The sequence below is a fragment of the Mustela putorius genome, unplaced genomic scaffold (genome assembly GCF_011764305.1).
Source record: "Mustela putorius furo isolate JIRA1106 unplaced genomic scaffold, ASM1176430v1.1 tig00000145_pilon_pilon_pilon, whole genome shotgun sequence".
Taxonomy (NCBI): domain Eukaryota; kingdom Metazoa; phylum Chordata; class Mammalia; order Carnivora; family Mustelidae; genus Mustela; species Mustela putorius.
In genome coordinates, this window is record NW_025421294.1 from 16252199 (window position 1) to 16265130 (window position 12932).

The following is a 12932-nucleotide window of genomic DNA, read 5'->3' on the forward strand; positions in this document are numbered from 1 at the left end:
GAAAGGAGGGAAGGGGAGATCATGGACAACTCTGGGGGCAGGGGTGTGTTTCTCAAGAACTGGGACAGGGACCCAGTGGGAGAAAGAAGTAGAGCCAGAAGGCTAGAGAAGGAAGGAAGAAAGAAAAGGCAGATGAAAAAATATCAGAAAAACTCTTACCACCCATTAAGGCAGCAAACAACTCAATCTAAAAATGTATAAAGACGCCACAAAAGAAGATATATGGAGTAGCCAAGTAGGACTTGAAAAGATGCTCAACATCAGCAATTATGAGGAAAATGTGAGGTAAAACTACCATGAGATACCACTATACACCTATGAGAATGTCTAGAATTTAAAAGACTGACTATGGGATGCCTGGGTGGCTCAGTTGGTTAAGCGGCTGAGCCTTTGGCTCAGGTCATGATCCCAGCGTCCTGGGATGGAGTCCCACATCGGGCTCCTTGCTCGGCAGGGAGCCTGCTTCTCCCTCTGCCTCTGCCTGCCATTCTGTCTGCCTGTGCTCTCTCTCTCTCTCTCCGACAAATAAATAAATAAAATCTTTAAAAAAATAAATAAATAAAAAGACTGACTATACCAAGTGTTGGTGAGAATGTGGAGCAGCTTTAACTCATATACTGCTGGTGGGAATGTAAAATGGCGCCACCGCATTGGAAAACAAGTTGGCCATTTGTTATAAAGTTAAATATACACTTATCATACTACTCAGCAATCCTACTCACAAGTAGTTATCAAAGTAAAATGAAAACACATGTCTGTACAAAGATTTGTACTTAAATGTGCTCAGTGACTTTATTCATTTTAGCCCCAGACTGGAAACAACCCAATGCCAATCAACTGGTAAAAGAACGAACTGTGTTACAATCACAATGGAATATTCCTGGGCCACGCATGCAATGGCGTGGGTAAATCTTAATATCATCTTAAGGAAAAGAAGCAGGACACATAAGACTACATATGACATTCTTAAGAATGCCCAAATTATAGTCACAAAAAATGGAGCGCTGCCAGAGGTCAGAGGTGAGGGGAGAGGACTGACTGCAAAGGGAAACGAGAGAACTTCCTGGGGTGATCAAACTGTGTTGTGTTTTGATTTTTGTAATCATCACATGCCTTTATACCTTTGCCAAAAGTCACTGAACTGTATCCTTAAAATAGTTGAACTTTATTGTATGTGACTATAGCTTGATAAAGCTGATAAAACACAAGACAAATATTATCTAGTTGGCAGGAAAATTCAAGCAGCCTGAGCTTGATCCAGCCTAAGCCCTGGGGCTGGTCAGAGGAGGGGACAGGGGTGCTCAGCTTATTGATGAACAGCTAGCAAGTGACCCTCATGGCAGAGGGCCACCTGAATAGGAGAGAAATCAAGAATGGAAACCTAGGGATCAGACACAATCTCAATAAGGTCCAAAGAAAAATGAATGAATGAATGAATGAACGAACAAACAAACGAATGAACAAATGAAGTGACAGGAAAAGACAGCAACATAAAAACGGAGAAGAGAGAAACTGGCTAGGAAGGAGGACAGAGAGAATAAAGCAGAAATGAAGGTCCCACCAGGTAAATCGTGACAACCAGGCAGATGACCAGCTTCTGAGGTGGCAAGTGTGTCCCTGTCACAAGACTGAGTGACCGGGCCGCTGTGGGGTGGTTGCCTGGGGTCAGTTGTGACCTCAGGTCCCCAAGCCACAGGGGACCTGAGGCCGGACGTGAGGTCTTCCAGCAACTGGGGCTTCCTGACATAGCGTTTGTGGGCTTGAGCAGGGTCAGACAGAGGGTGCATATCTGAGGGTGGGGTGGATATTTCTGCTACAATCTAAAAACATTTTTTTCCTTTTTTTGAAGGAAATGACTCATTTAGAAGAAGCCTTTATCAGTAGCAGAAGAATGCATAGCTGTGTGTTTCTGGGCTTTTCTGGGTCTTGAGGTGTTACATGAGGGAGGAAGCAGGCACGGAGTCCGGCACAGAGCTCCTGCAACATACTGTGGGCCCGGTGTCTGTACCAGCGGCCACACGAGGTACGCAGAACGTGGCTCAGGAGTCTGGAGCGCAGGTCTAGCTTAGTATTCAGGCGTGTGCTTCTAGCATTTGCCAGGGTTTGTGATTGGGGCAAGTGACACAATTCTGTGGGTCATCCATGTTCTCATCTGTAAAATGGGAGCAACAATGGCAGCTGTCTCAGAGTTGTTATGAGGATTAACAAAAGTAATCCATATAAATTATTGAGCACAGTGTAAGAGCTCAACAAATGCCACTTATTTCAATCAGGAAGGAGATTAGCTGCTGTGGGGGTGGGGATCGGATGGGTGGAGCATTGATCTCCTTTTATGCGACAGCTCTGCAGGTTTGAACTGAAAGCAGGACCCAGGCATGTGGTGGGGGGATGGGAAGAAGCAACCAGAAGAATTTCTGGAGAAGAATGTCCCCAACTCTCCAAAATGTCTGTTTGCTGTCTTCCTCCAGCCCACGCTGCGGTGCTCAGCTATTTCCTGTAGGGCTCATGCCTTTCGGTAACTTAGGGGGCATGGGGTGACTGTCTTCCTCAAGAGCAGGAACTACTCTGGAGCCCGTTGTATCCTGCATCTCTGTATGCCTAGGAGCTACCAAGGGCTTCAAACCCATGGAATTCACTCAGGGTTAGGAGAAGGCTGCATTTTAGAGACAAAATTAGGTATTATATGACAGTGTCTGTACCCACCACGATGGATAATCTGGAGTTGACTATCCAACTTTATAAAGTTGAAAAACTCATTCTCTTGTATAGATTAAAAGAGTCTTAAGAGCTGCATTCAGCAATTGCAATGTGTGGACCCTATTTGGTCCTAGCACTGAGGTTAATGCAACAAACAAGGCAGAAAAATCCATAATTCTATGAGCATGAGGTGTGCTGGGGTCGGGTAGGGTTAAAGGAGGTCTGGGTGCTGCCAGGAGAACCCTGCTTTGAGCTCCAAGAGGTATCTCACTCTCATGCTGTGAAATTCCAGTGCTAACTTCTACACCATCCTCATGGTCATTCTCCCATGACGGGAGAATGACCAATGAGGAAACGGAGATAAGAAGTTTACATGATTCTGTGGTCAGATCGGTGGTCAGATGGACATTGGAAGCAAGAACCCCAGAGTTAGAGCCCTTTCTGTAGGACACCAATGTTAACACTTTTTTTTTTTTTAAAAGATTTATTTATGTAGTTGAGAGAGAGAGAGAGAGACAGATAGACCATGAGAGGGAGGGAGAGAAAATCTCAAGCAGACTCTGTACTGAGTGTGGAGCCCAAGGTGGGGCTTGCTCTCGTGACCCTGAGATCATGACCTGAGCTGAAACCAAGAGTCGGACACTTCACCAACTGTGCCACTCAGGCGCCCCAACACTTACCATTTCTGTATTTCAATATGGCTAAAGGTGTCCTATACAGGTGGTAGGAAAAAACCATCCTGCCATAATCAGCGTTCTGTTTATATGCTCACAGATAGGTTACGTTCATGATGACTACCATCCGGTCCAGTGCCGCATGTAATATGGAACAGATCTGAAGGCTGGCAGAATAGTGTTATTTTTTATTTTTCCTCTTCCTTCTCTGGCAGAACCAAGGTCCCAACAGAATCAGGGCCCCTTCTGCCAGACTGCTCTTCCTTTCCATCTCAGTCTTTGTCAGAGCCAGCTCAGCCTGATGAGCAAGGAGTGGGCTCCTAGTGCTGTTTATTTGTCCTGTGAGTAAAAACACTGTCTGAAAAAGAGAACTCATTTATGACTTGGCAGCAGGTCCCTTTAGGTGTACCTCAAAACAAAACAAAACAAAACAAAAAAAACAACAAACCCAACTTCTCAAGTACAAATAGGTCAGCAAAGTACCCGTGAAGACTACTGAGTTTATGTCTCCTAGGTAGTCATCAAAGCCTCGAATATTCCCTGTGATCTGGCTCCTGCTTCACCTTCCTACGTTCCCCCTCACTTCCTCACCTCCTTCAGCCTTGGGTCTTTTCTCAGCTCTCTGAGCAGGTCACACTCACTTTCTGCCTCCCCTGATCTTTGCAGACCCCCCAGCCTCAATCTCTGCTCTGCTATTTTCCTTTGCTAGGGAAATTTTAAATGATAAATATATTCTGCATACAAAGAAGTATATATAATTTTATGTATCACTGAAAGACTAATAAAACTAACACCTGTATACAGACCATCCAGCATAAGAGACAATAAAAATAGAAACTGAATACTGTACTGAGAGGCCTCCTGCATATTCCTCCATAATCAGATCCCTGTCCCCCGCCCCCCATAATTACAGTGCTGAAATGGGTGTTCATCATTCCAGGGCTTTTCGACGTCATTTTACCACTGCAGAGTACATCCCTAAACAACATGTTGTTTGAATTTGCCTGTTTTTGAACATGGTATGAATGGGATTCACGCTGAGCATATTCTGAGAGTTGCACCTTTGGCTCCATACTACGTGTTTTTCACTGCCCGTGCGTATTTCACTGTATGTGTATACCAGCATTTAGCCATCCTATCATTTATGTGTCATTTGGGTGATTTTCAGTTTGCAGCTGTTATGAACGAAGTTGTTATGAACAATCTTGTATATTTCCCTTGTGCCCCACCCCCCGCGCAAGAGCTCCTCCACGATACAAACCGACAAGTAGAATTGATGGGCCATAGGGCATGAGCCTGCTCAGTTTTATTAGGTAATAACAAATTGTTTCCCAGTGTGGCTGTAACAATTTACACTTCCACCAGCAGCTAATGGCAATTCCTGTTACCCCATAATCTCGCCAGCATGTGGTAATGCCCAGCTTTTTAATACCTGCCTATGGTGGGTGTGAAATGGTACCTCATTGTGGTTTCAAATTAATTTCTCCAAGTACTAATGAGCTTGAGTTTCTTTTCAGATTTGTATGGGCCATTCTTGAGTCTTGTATGAAATGCCTGTTCATGCTCTTTGTCTATTTTTTCTCCTCAGGTTATTTATCATTTTCTTAAGTTATGGAGTTCTAATATTTTGGACATGAATCCTTTGTAACTTGTATGTTTACAGTGTTTTAGGGTAAACCGAAGTTCTTATTTTTAACATAGTCAAATTTGCAACATATTCCCTTGTGGATTATACTTTTAAAAAATCTGGAATATGAGTTTTTAATCCCAAGGTCATAAAGATGTACTTCTCTATAATCTTCTAAAAGTTTTATAGTTTTGCCTTTCATATTTAAGTCTTTAATCCACCTGGAATTGATTTTTGACAAGGGAGAAATCCAATTTCATCTTTTTCCACATGGATACCCAATTAGCCCAATGCCATAGTTCATCCTTCCCTTCTCATCTGCAAAGCCTGCTCTGCCATAAATCAAGTCTCCATGCTATGTCTATTTCTGGGCGCTCCGGTATGTTCCATTGGTTTAATAGAATGCCTCTGCTAAATTCATGCCACCTTAATAACTATACCTTTGAAATAAAATTTGATATCTGATAGGGTAGGTCCTCATCTCATCCAAATTCCATCTTCTTCTCTATAAATATCTTGGCTATTGTCTTTTCTTCCATTACAATTTTAGAATCACCTTTTGAGTTCCAAACAAATAATGTACTGGGATTTGAATTTATAAAGTCAGAGGGGAATTGTGTTTAAGATTATTGAATCTTCCTATTCAAGAGCATATTCATTTATTTTAGGTGTAATATCTTTCATTAAAGTATTACAAATTGTTTCCAAAATGGGCTTGCATGTCTTTTGTTGGATTTATTCCTAGACATCTAAAAAATTTAGTTGCTTCTGTAAATGGTATTTTTTTTTTTTTAAATAAAGAGTCTATTTACTTATTTGAGAGAGAGATAGGGAGAGGGAGGAGCGGAGGGAGAGTTCGGACAAGTGGACTCCTCACTGAGCATGGAGCCTGACAAATGGCTTAGTCCCACCACGGTGAGATCATGACCGGAGCAGATCAAGAGTTAGATGCTTAACCGACTGAGCCACCCAAGCACCCCTATAAATGGTATCTTTTTAAGAAAATATTTTCTATTTGTTTTCTTTTTAGAGTACAGATGTAATTAACTTTCTTGTATTGATTTGTTACCAGGACTGTTGCTAAAGTCCTATTTATTCCTGATATATTTTTTTCAGATTCTTCTGACTTTTCTATTTAGACAATAATATCATCCATAATGACAGTTACATTTCTTCCTTTCAAATATTAATGTTTTACTTCTTTCTCTTGCCTTACTATACTGGACAGGTACTCTGGGAGGGACAGTGTTGAGCAGAAACATACTAAGCATTCATTCTGTTCTTTTTCCTAAGCTTAAGGAGAATGCCTTTAACACTGAACCATTAGGTATGATGTTTGTTATAGATTTTTATAAATTCCATTTAACCTCTTAAGAAAGTTCCCTTTTATTCCTAGTTTGCTAAAAAAATTTTTTTAAAAAGATTTTATTTATTTATTTGACAGAGATCACAAGTAGGCAGAGAGAGAGGGGAAGCAGTCTCCCCGCAGAGCAGAGAACCCTATGTGGGGCTCAATCCCAGGACCCTGGGATCATGGCCCAAGCTGAAGGCAGAGGCTTAACCCGCTGAGCCACCCAGGAGCCCTCTAGTTTGCTAAAATTAAAAAAATATATATGTATAGTGAATGGATATAGAATTTTTTCAAACTTTTTTTTCTATAGGTATAGAGAAAGGTCACATGGTTTTTCTCCTTTAATCTGTTAATGTGATAAATCACATTAATTAATTTTGGAAGGTTAGTCTTGGGAAAAACCTATATTAATCATGATGTATCCTATTTTCATATGTTCCTGGGTTTGGTTTGCTCATATGCATCTATGTTTAAGAGTGAGGTACAGTTCAGATTTTCCTTTCTTACATTGTTTTCTGGTTTTGATATTAAGGATATCTTAGCTCATGAAATGAGTTGGGGGATGTCTTCTTCTCTTCCTTTCTTGGAAGAGTTTGCAAAGGGCGAAAGAATTCACCTATAAACCTGTCAGGATCTGGGTTTTCTTTGTGGGAAGATTTTTTTATTTATGAGAGAGAGAGAGAGAGAGAGTGCGCACAAGGATGGAGGGACAGGTAGGGAGACAGAGAGAGAGAGAACCTTAAGTAGACTCAATGCTGAGCATGGAGCCCAACGTGGGGCTGGATCTCAGCACCCTGAGATCATGACCTGAGCTGAAACTAAGATTCAGATGCTTAACCAACTGGGCCACCCCAGTGCCCCTCTTTGTGGGAAGATTTTAAATTTTTTAAGTGGTTATAATATTACTGTAAAGGGTTGCCAACAGCTGTTTATCAGATGTAAAGTGTTTTCATTAATCCTGTTTGCTGAAGACACATTCCTGATTAATTTATTTACTTGATTACTTCTGTTGGGGAGAAATGGTGATGCTTGGAATATCTGCATAGACACTTGGAAATCCCAGCCAATATGGATGCCATAATGTCAGTTCAAGCCCTTAGTCTCCAGAGTCCGACTCCCTTAGTTTGGAAGAGCTGTATGAGACAGTTACTGGATTTCTGTAACTCCATGAGACTCTATGCAGCCACGGCTAACAGGATGAACTTGCGGGCTGTTTGAAGGGAGTTTGAATTTTGGCATTGTGACCTATTGGCTGTGTGAAGCTTAGATTTAATTCATCTGAGTCATAGTTTCCTTATCTCTAAAAGGGGGCAGCAGTCATGGCTACCTCCTAAAATTCTTATGAGAATTCAATCAAAACATGCATGCAAAGTACTTCGCACAATGTCTGGTACCCAGTAAACCCTACAGTCGTAACTATGATGAGATGGGAGACATACAGGACAGATTTATGACAAGAGGATGGCGAAAAGCCATTCTCTGGGGACTGGATTTAAGAAGGAGATATTCATTCTCCAGGATACAAGGGGCCCCCCCGCAATAGTGCAGATTCCTTTTGAGGAACACTCAGTAATGGGAGACGGACCATGTGTGTGGGATGGTAACTCAGGAGTCTCTTTCCTGACACTGGATTGTGCTAATCTCATGCATCCTAAGGCTTCTAGAGAAGGGTAATGTCTAGTACTCTCTGTAGCTGTGCTCTGCATTGGCTTCTTGGGACAAAGATGAAAATGCAACTGTGCCTCAAACTACAGACAAAAATCCTCTTCTTTAACCTGGGTCCCTTGGTTGGGCACAGTAACCTGGCCCCATCACTCCCCCTTCATTTTCTTCCTCATGCTTTCCTGAGCCTAGCAGCCTGCTGCCTTGTAGGCAAGTTTTATTTATTTATTAATTTATTTATTTTTAAAGATTCTACTTATTTATTTGAGAGAGACAGTGACAGAGATAGCAGAGAGGGAGAGAGCACAAGGGGAAGCAGAGGGAGAAGCAGGCTCCTCCTGAGCAGAGAGCCTGATGTGGGGCTCGAACCTAGGACCCTGAGATCATGACCCAAGCTGAAGGTAGATGCTTAACCCACTGAGCCACCCAGGTGCCCCGCAGGCAGGTTTTCATACCAAAGCAGAATCTGATGGGGTACATACTATTAGGGCTTGCTTAAAGGCCAGGGTTTATCCAAACCTTAATTATAACCCTTGCCTTCTTTGTCATAACAGTCCACTTGGGAAGTAACTGCATGGCAATAATTATAATTAAATCCTCTCACTGGGCTTTATTAAGGGCCATAAAAATGTTAACAACTAAAGTTCCTCTTAAGTTTTCTGGCATTTATTCACAGAATATGCTTTGTTGTGCATCTACTAAAGCACCAAGTGCCAGGCTAGGTCTTAAAGGCTTGGTGACCAAGGCCAGTGCTCACCACGATGATGTAGACTGTATGTGTAAGAAATATGTCTGTCCAGGGTGCCTGGGTGGCTCTGTGGGTTAAATCCTCTGCCTTCGGCTCAGGTCATGATCCCAGGGTCCTGGGATCGAGTCCCACATCGGGCTCTCTGCTCAGCAGGGAGCCTGCTTCCTCCTCTCTCTCTGCCTGCCTCTCTGCCTACTTGTGATCTCTATCTGATAAATAAATAAAATCTTAAAAAAAAAAAAAAAAGCAATCTGTCCGTCCTATACCAGGGTCCTGCCCTCACATTTGCCAGACAAGAGCATCCCATAGGAGAGCAGTGTCAGAATATTTAGAAATTTAGAAATACCATACTCACTTCTCATAGACTGCACGAAGTTCTCAGAAAGTGTCTTTCTACAGTGAAGAGGGAAGGGTTCCTTCCTTCTTTCTGAGTTCCTTCCTGAGCTACGGAAAATAGACCCACAGAGAGAACTGGATGGGGAGAGCAGCAGACCAAAATCAGTCAGGAGGTAAAACAGCATAATTATGAGGGACTCGGGGTCTGCATTCAGATTTTCCCAGGTATATCTCCCCACTTTGTTACTGTTTCACAGAGTAAACCTGGGCAAGCTATCGAACCTGTGTGTTCCTGAATTCCTTCACCTGGTTTAGGTGAAGTCTGGTAGCTTTTTCTTTAAGGACTTGACAATTTTTATGGGTCTGACTTTGGGGGAGATTTCTGGAAGGCAACTTGAAGTAGGACTGTGAATCAATTATAAAAATCCCTTCTAAAGAATTTAGTGAGCCCAGAAATCATTGAATAACGTCAAATTCATTTGGCATCTGGTGAAAGTTCACTTCTTGCCATTTGTTTGTTGTCTTTTAACATTTTTTTAACTTTCTCAAAGGACATCACTGCAACCACGATGGACATTTTAATTTTCCTTTTTATTTTTAAAGATTTATTTATTTGAGAGACCGAGTGCTGGCTTATGAGTGGGGGGAGGGGCAGAAGAAGAGGGGGACAGAGAGAATCTTAAGCAGGCTTCCTGCTGAGCACAGAGCCAGACACAGGGCTCCATCTTATGATTCTGAGATCATGACCTGAGCTGAAATCAGGAGTCAGACGCTTAACCAACTGAGCCACCCAGACACCCCTCAGTGGCATTTTTAAAAAGAGAAAAAAGGTAATTGCTAACTGCTCTACCACATTATCAAAGCAGTTGTCTTTACTTACCTTAGGTTAAGTAAGTCCCCTCAATAAATGAAGGATTTATGATCTTAGAAAATGTAGGATCTGGAGCCCTCATCCACATGCTGTCAGAGGAGACACTTGAAAAAACACCCTGGGTGGAGGCTAAGTCCTCTAATGTGGTTGGTCATGTAACAATTTTTCCTTCTCATGGGATGGACAGGATATGGCCGCAGAATCCTTTCTAAAGACAGGCTCAGGGATGTGCAGTGAGCGAGAAGCACTTGTGACATTTCCCAAGCCAGTGCTTCAGGCCCCCTTCTGGAGAGCATGCTGGTTGTCTTTGTGATTCTCTAGAAACTGGGAGAAGCTTGTCCTCTCCTGTCTCAAATTAGATTTAAATGGTTTTGATTGGCTGCCACCACAGACCACCCTCCCTGCCCAGAAAGGCCAGCCTGTGGTACTCAAGAGGCTGAATGCCCTTCGAGCGAGCACTCTGCCGTCTTCTCCTGTCTTCTCCCTTCGAGGAGTGAACCACACACACCAGGGCCCCAGGCTGTTTGTACAACTGATGCATCTCTGCTTCCCGAGCAGGGCACTTGGCAGCAAACAGACAGTAAAGCCTTTCAGGTGTCATGATACCTGCTAAAGAGGGATGAAGACGCAGACTTGCTTTCGGGATGGCATCCCCAATTTTGGCCTGTCCTTAGAACAACTGTGAAAGTATTATTTGTAACCCCAGGCTTTAGAACAATACCTCAGCACTCCGTAAAGAAGGCTGGTGTCTAAACCCTCCGGGGAAGCTGTGAAGAGACTATCCTCCCAGTTCTCTCTTCCGTTGGGTGAAGAGTTTGCTAACACCAAACCATCAAGGTATATTTTTGGGAGAAGTTTTCCTTCTTGTTCTTGACCTTCCCTAGATGTTTCCTAACTCAGCCTCTTCTCCCAACAATGGTTTTCCACAAAGGGCGGGGGGGGGGTCATTTCTCTCAAAAGAAGGCTCTGTGCCATGCCTGTGGACTTTGACTAGCAGGCCTCCATTCTGGAGAGCAACAATTTGGGAATGTGTGGTGCCTTCCACTCCCAAGTGTTCTGAGTGTCCGATCCCTAGGTGAGGCAACGTGAGCATGAGGTCAAAAAGAAGGCGCAGTCCCTGCCCTTGTGGGGTGTATAATCTCATGGAGGTACAATGGGGAATACCCAACCAGATTTTGGAAATCACACAACCACAAGGGCTAGTCTTTAGAGAATGCTTGCTAGGGCCGCCCATTCCTATGCCCTCTGTTATCTCATACAATCTTCACAACACACCAAAAGCCTAAATTCTATTATTATCATCGCCATTCCCATTTTACAGATGAGAAAGTCAAGGGAAAAATGTTCAAAAGTAAGGGGCCAAGGCCACAGAGGCAGCAAGGAGGCTGAGCGGAGATTCTAACCTAAAAATCCTGATCTTGGGGGCACCTGCCTGGCTCAGTCAGAAGAGCATGTGACTCTTGATCTCGGGGTTTTGAGTTCAGGCCCCCATGTTGGGTGTAGAGATTAGTTATATAAATTAACTTAACAAAAATAAAATTAAATTAAAGTAAAAATCCTGACTTGAGAGCTGGCACTCTTAAGAGCTCCTTTCAGCACACAAAGCAGTGTGCGTATTTTGGAGGTTGGACCAAGTGGCGCTGGTAGTAAAGGCAGGAGAGTTCTCAGGGTGCAGGAGTCAGCGAGCCTTGGAACCCTCAGACAAGCCCTCCTTAGCTCCCTGTACCTCATTTGCCAGGCTGAGCCAGGAAGGGTTTTTGTGTGGTTTCTGGGAACTCTGCAAAGACGTCTGTGAAGAGATTTCCCAGCCATGGAGGCTTCATGGCATACTTCTCTGACTTTCATGAGATGCAAGGCAGCAGGATGCCAGGCTGGGTTTCAGCTCTGAAGGAGAGGACTGATCACACCGGGACACTCACACATGAGGCTCAGATGGCCACTGGCCAAAACAATGATGTCACCACACCCAGTGTCACCCCATCACAGGCCAGATAAAATGGCTGTCCCTTATGTAATAATTACATTTTTTTTTTTAAGCGCTGTGGCTTACTTGGGTTCATACTAACCATGTGACTCTTGAACAATCTGAAGGCCCCTCCCCTTGGCTTTATAACCGTAGTATGGGGGAGCTGGAAAGGACCATGAAGATAATCTCCTTTCATCACTGAGCCTTAGAGAGGGGAAATGGTGTGCCAGGCAGTGGGACAGTTAGTTCAGGCCCACCACTGGGAGAGGGGATTATGTCTCGGTAGCTGGTTCAAGTGGTCGGTTTACTTGTTTTCCACACGGTGTTTCACTCTTTCCAACCAAGTGTGATTTCCATGTGCCTGTCTCTGTCCTCATGGAGCTTACCTTCTAGCGGGGGAACAGGTAAAGCAACAAAAACACAGGCAACAAAAAGCAAGAAAGCAGACAAGGTATGCACTACAGAGGAAACAGAGTAACTGTGGGGACCTGATTTAGATAGGCTGCTTTTGATTCCACATTTTCCTCCCTGGCTAGGATGACCTTGGGCACGAACTTCACCCCAAACCAACATGTTGCCCGTCCCTTGCACCCGGAATTGTGCCTCTGGGATAGGTCCTACTCGCCTGTAGCACGTGGAAGAGATGGGGCTGAGGATGCATCAGGGAAAGCGTGTTTTTTCCATATATGGGAGGGAAGCCACAGTCTCAGACACATCGCTGTCTGGCTCCAAGCCCAAGGGTGCAGGTGTTTTTGTCCTTCTGACAGAAGCCCCAGATGCTCAAGCACGAAAGTGTGGGCACACCCTCAGCAAGGAAGGGCATCGATGAAGTTCAAAATCCCATGGCTGGCAGGGCGTAAGCCAGCAAGTCAAAGTGCCGAGATCAGCAGAACGTGGCAGTGACGCCTGTATCCTCTCTATGTGGCGTTTGTAGAGACCCCGTAGCCGCACTCACTGGCTCACTCATAGATCCTTCCTTCCTACATTCACTTATATTCTT

General features: G+C 43.8%; 1 protein-coding gene across 9 annotated transcripts in view; it reads right to left on the bottom strand.

Moving 5' to 3' along the window:
- The window catches only part of SH3RF2 (SH3 domain containing ring finger 2), a 125819-nt gene that overhangs the window by 35178 nt on the left and 77709 nt on the right, over positions 1 to 12932 (bottom strand). The gene's annotated exons all lie outside the window — the stretch shown is intronic.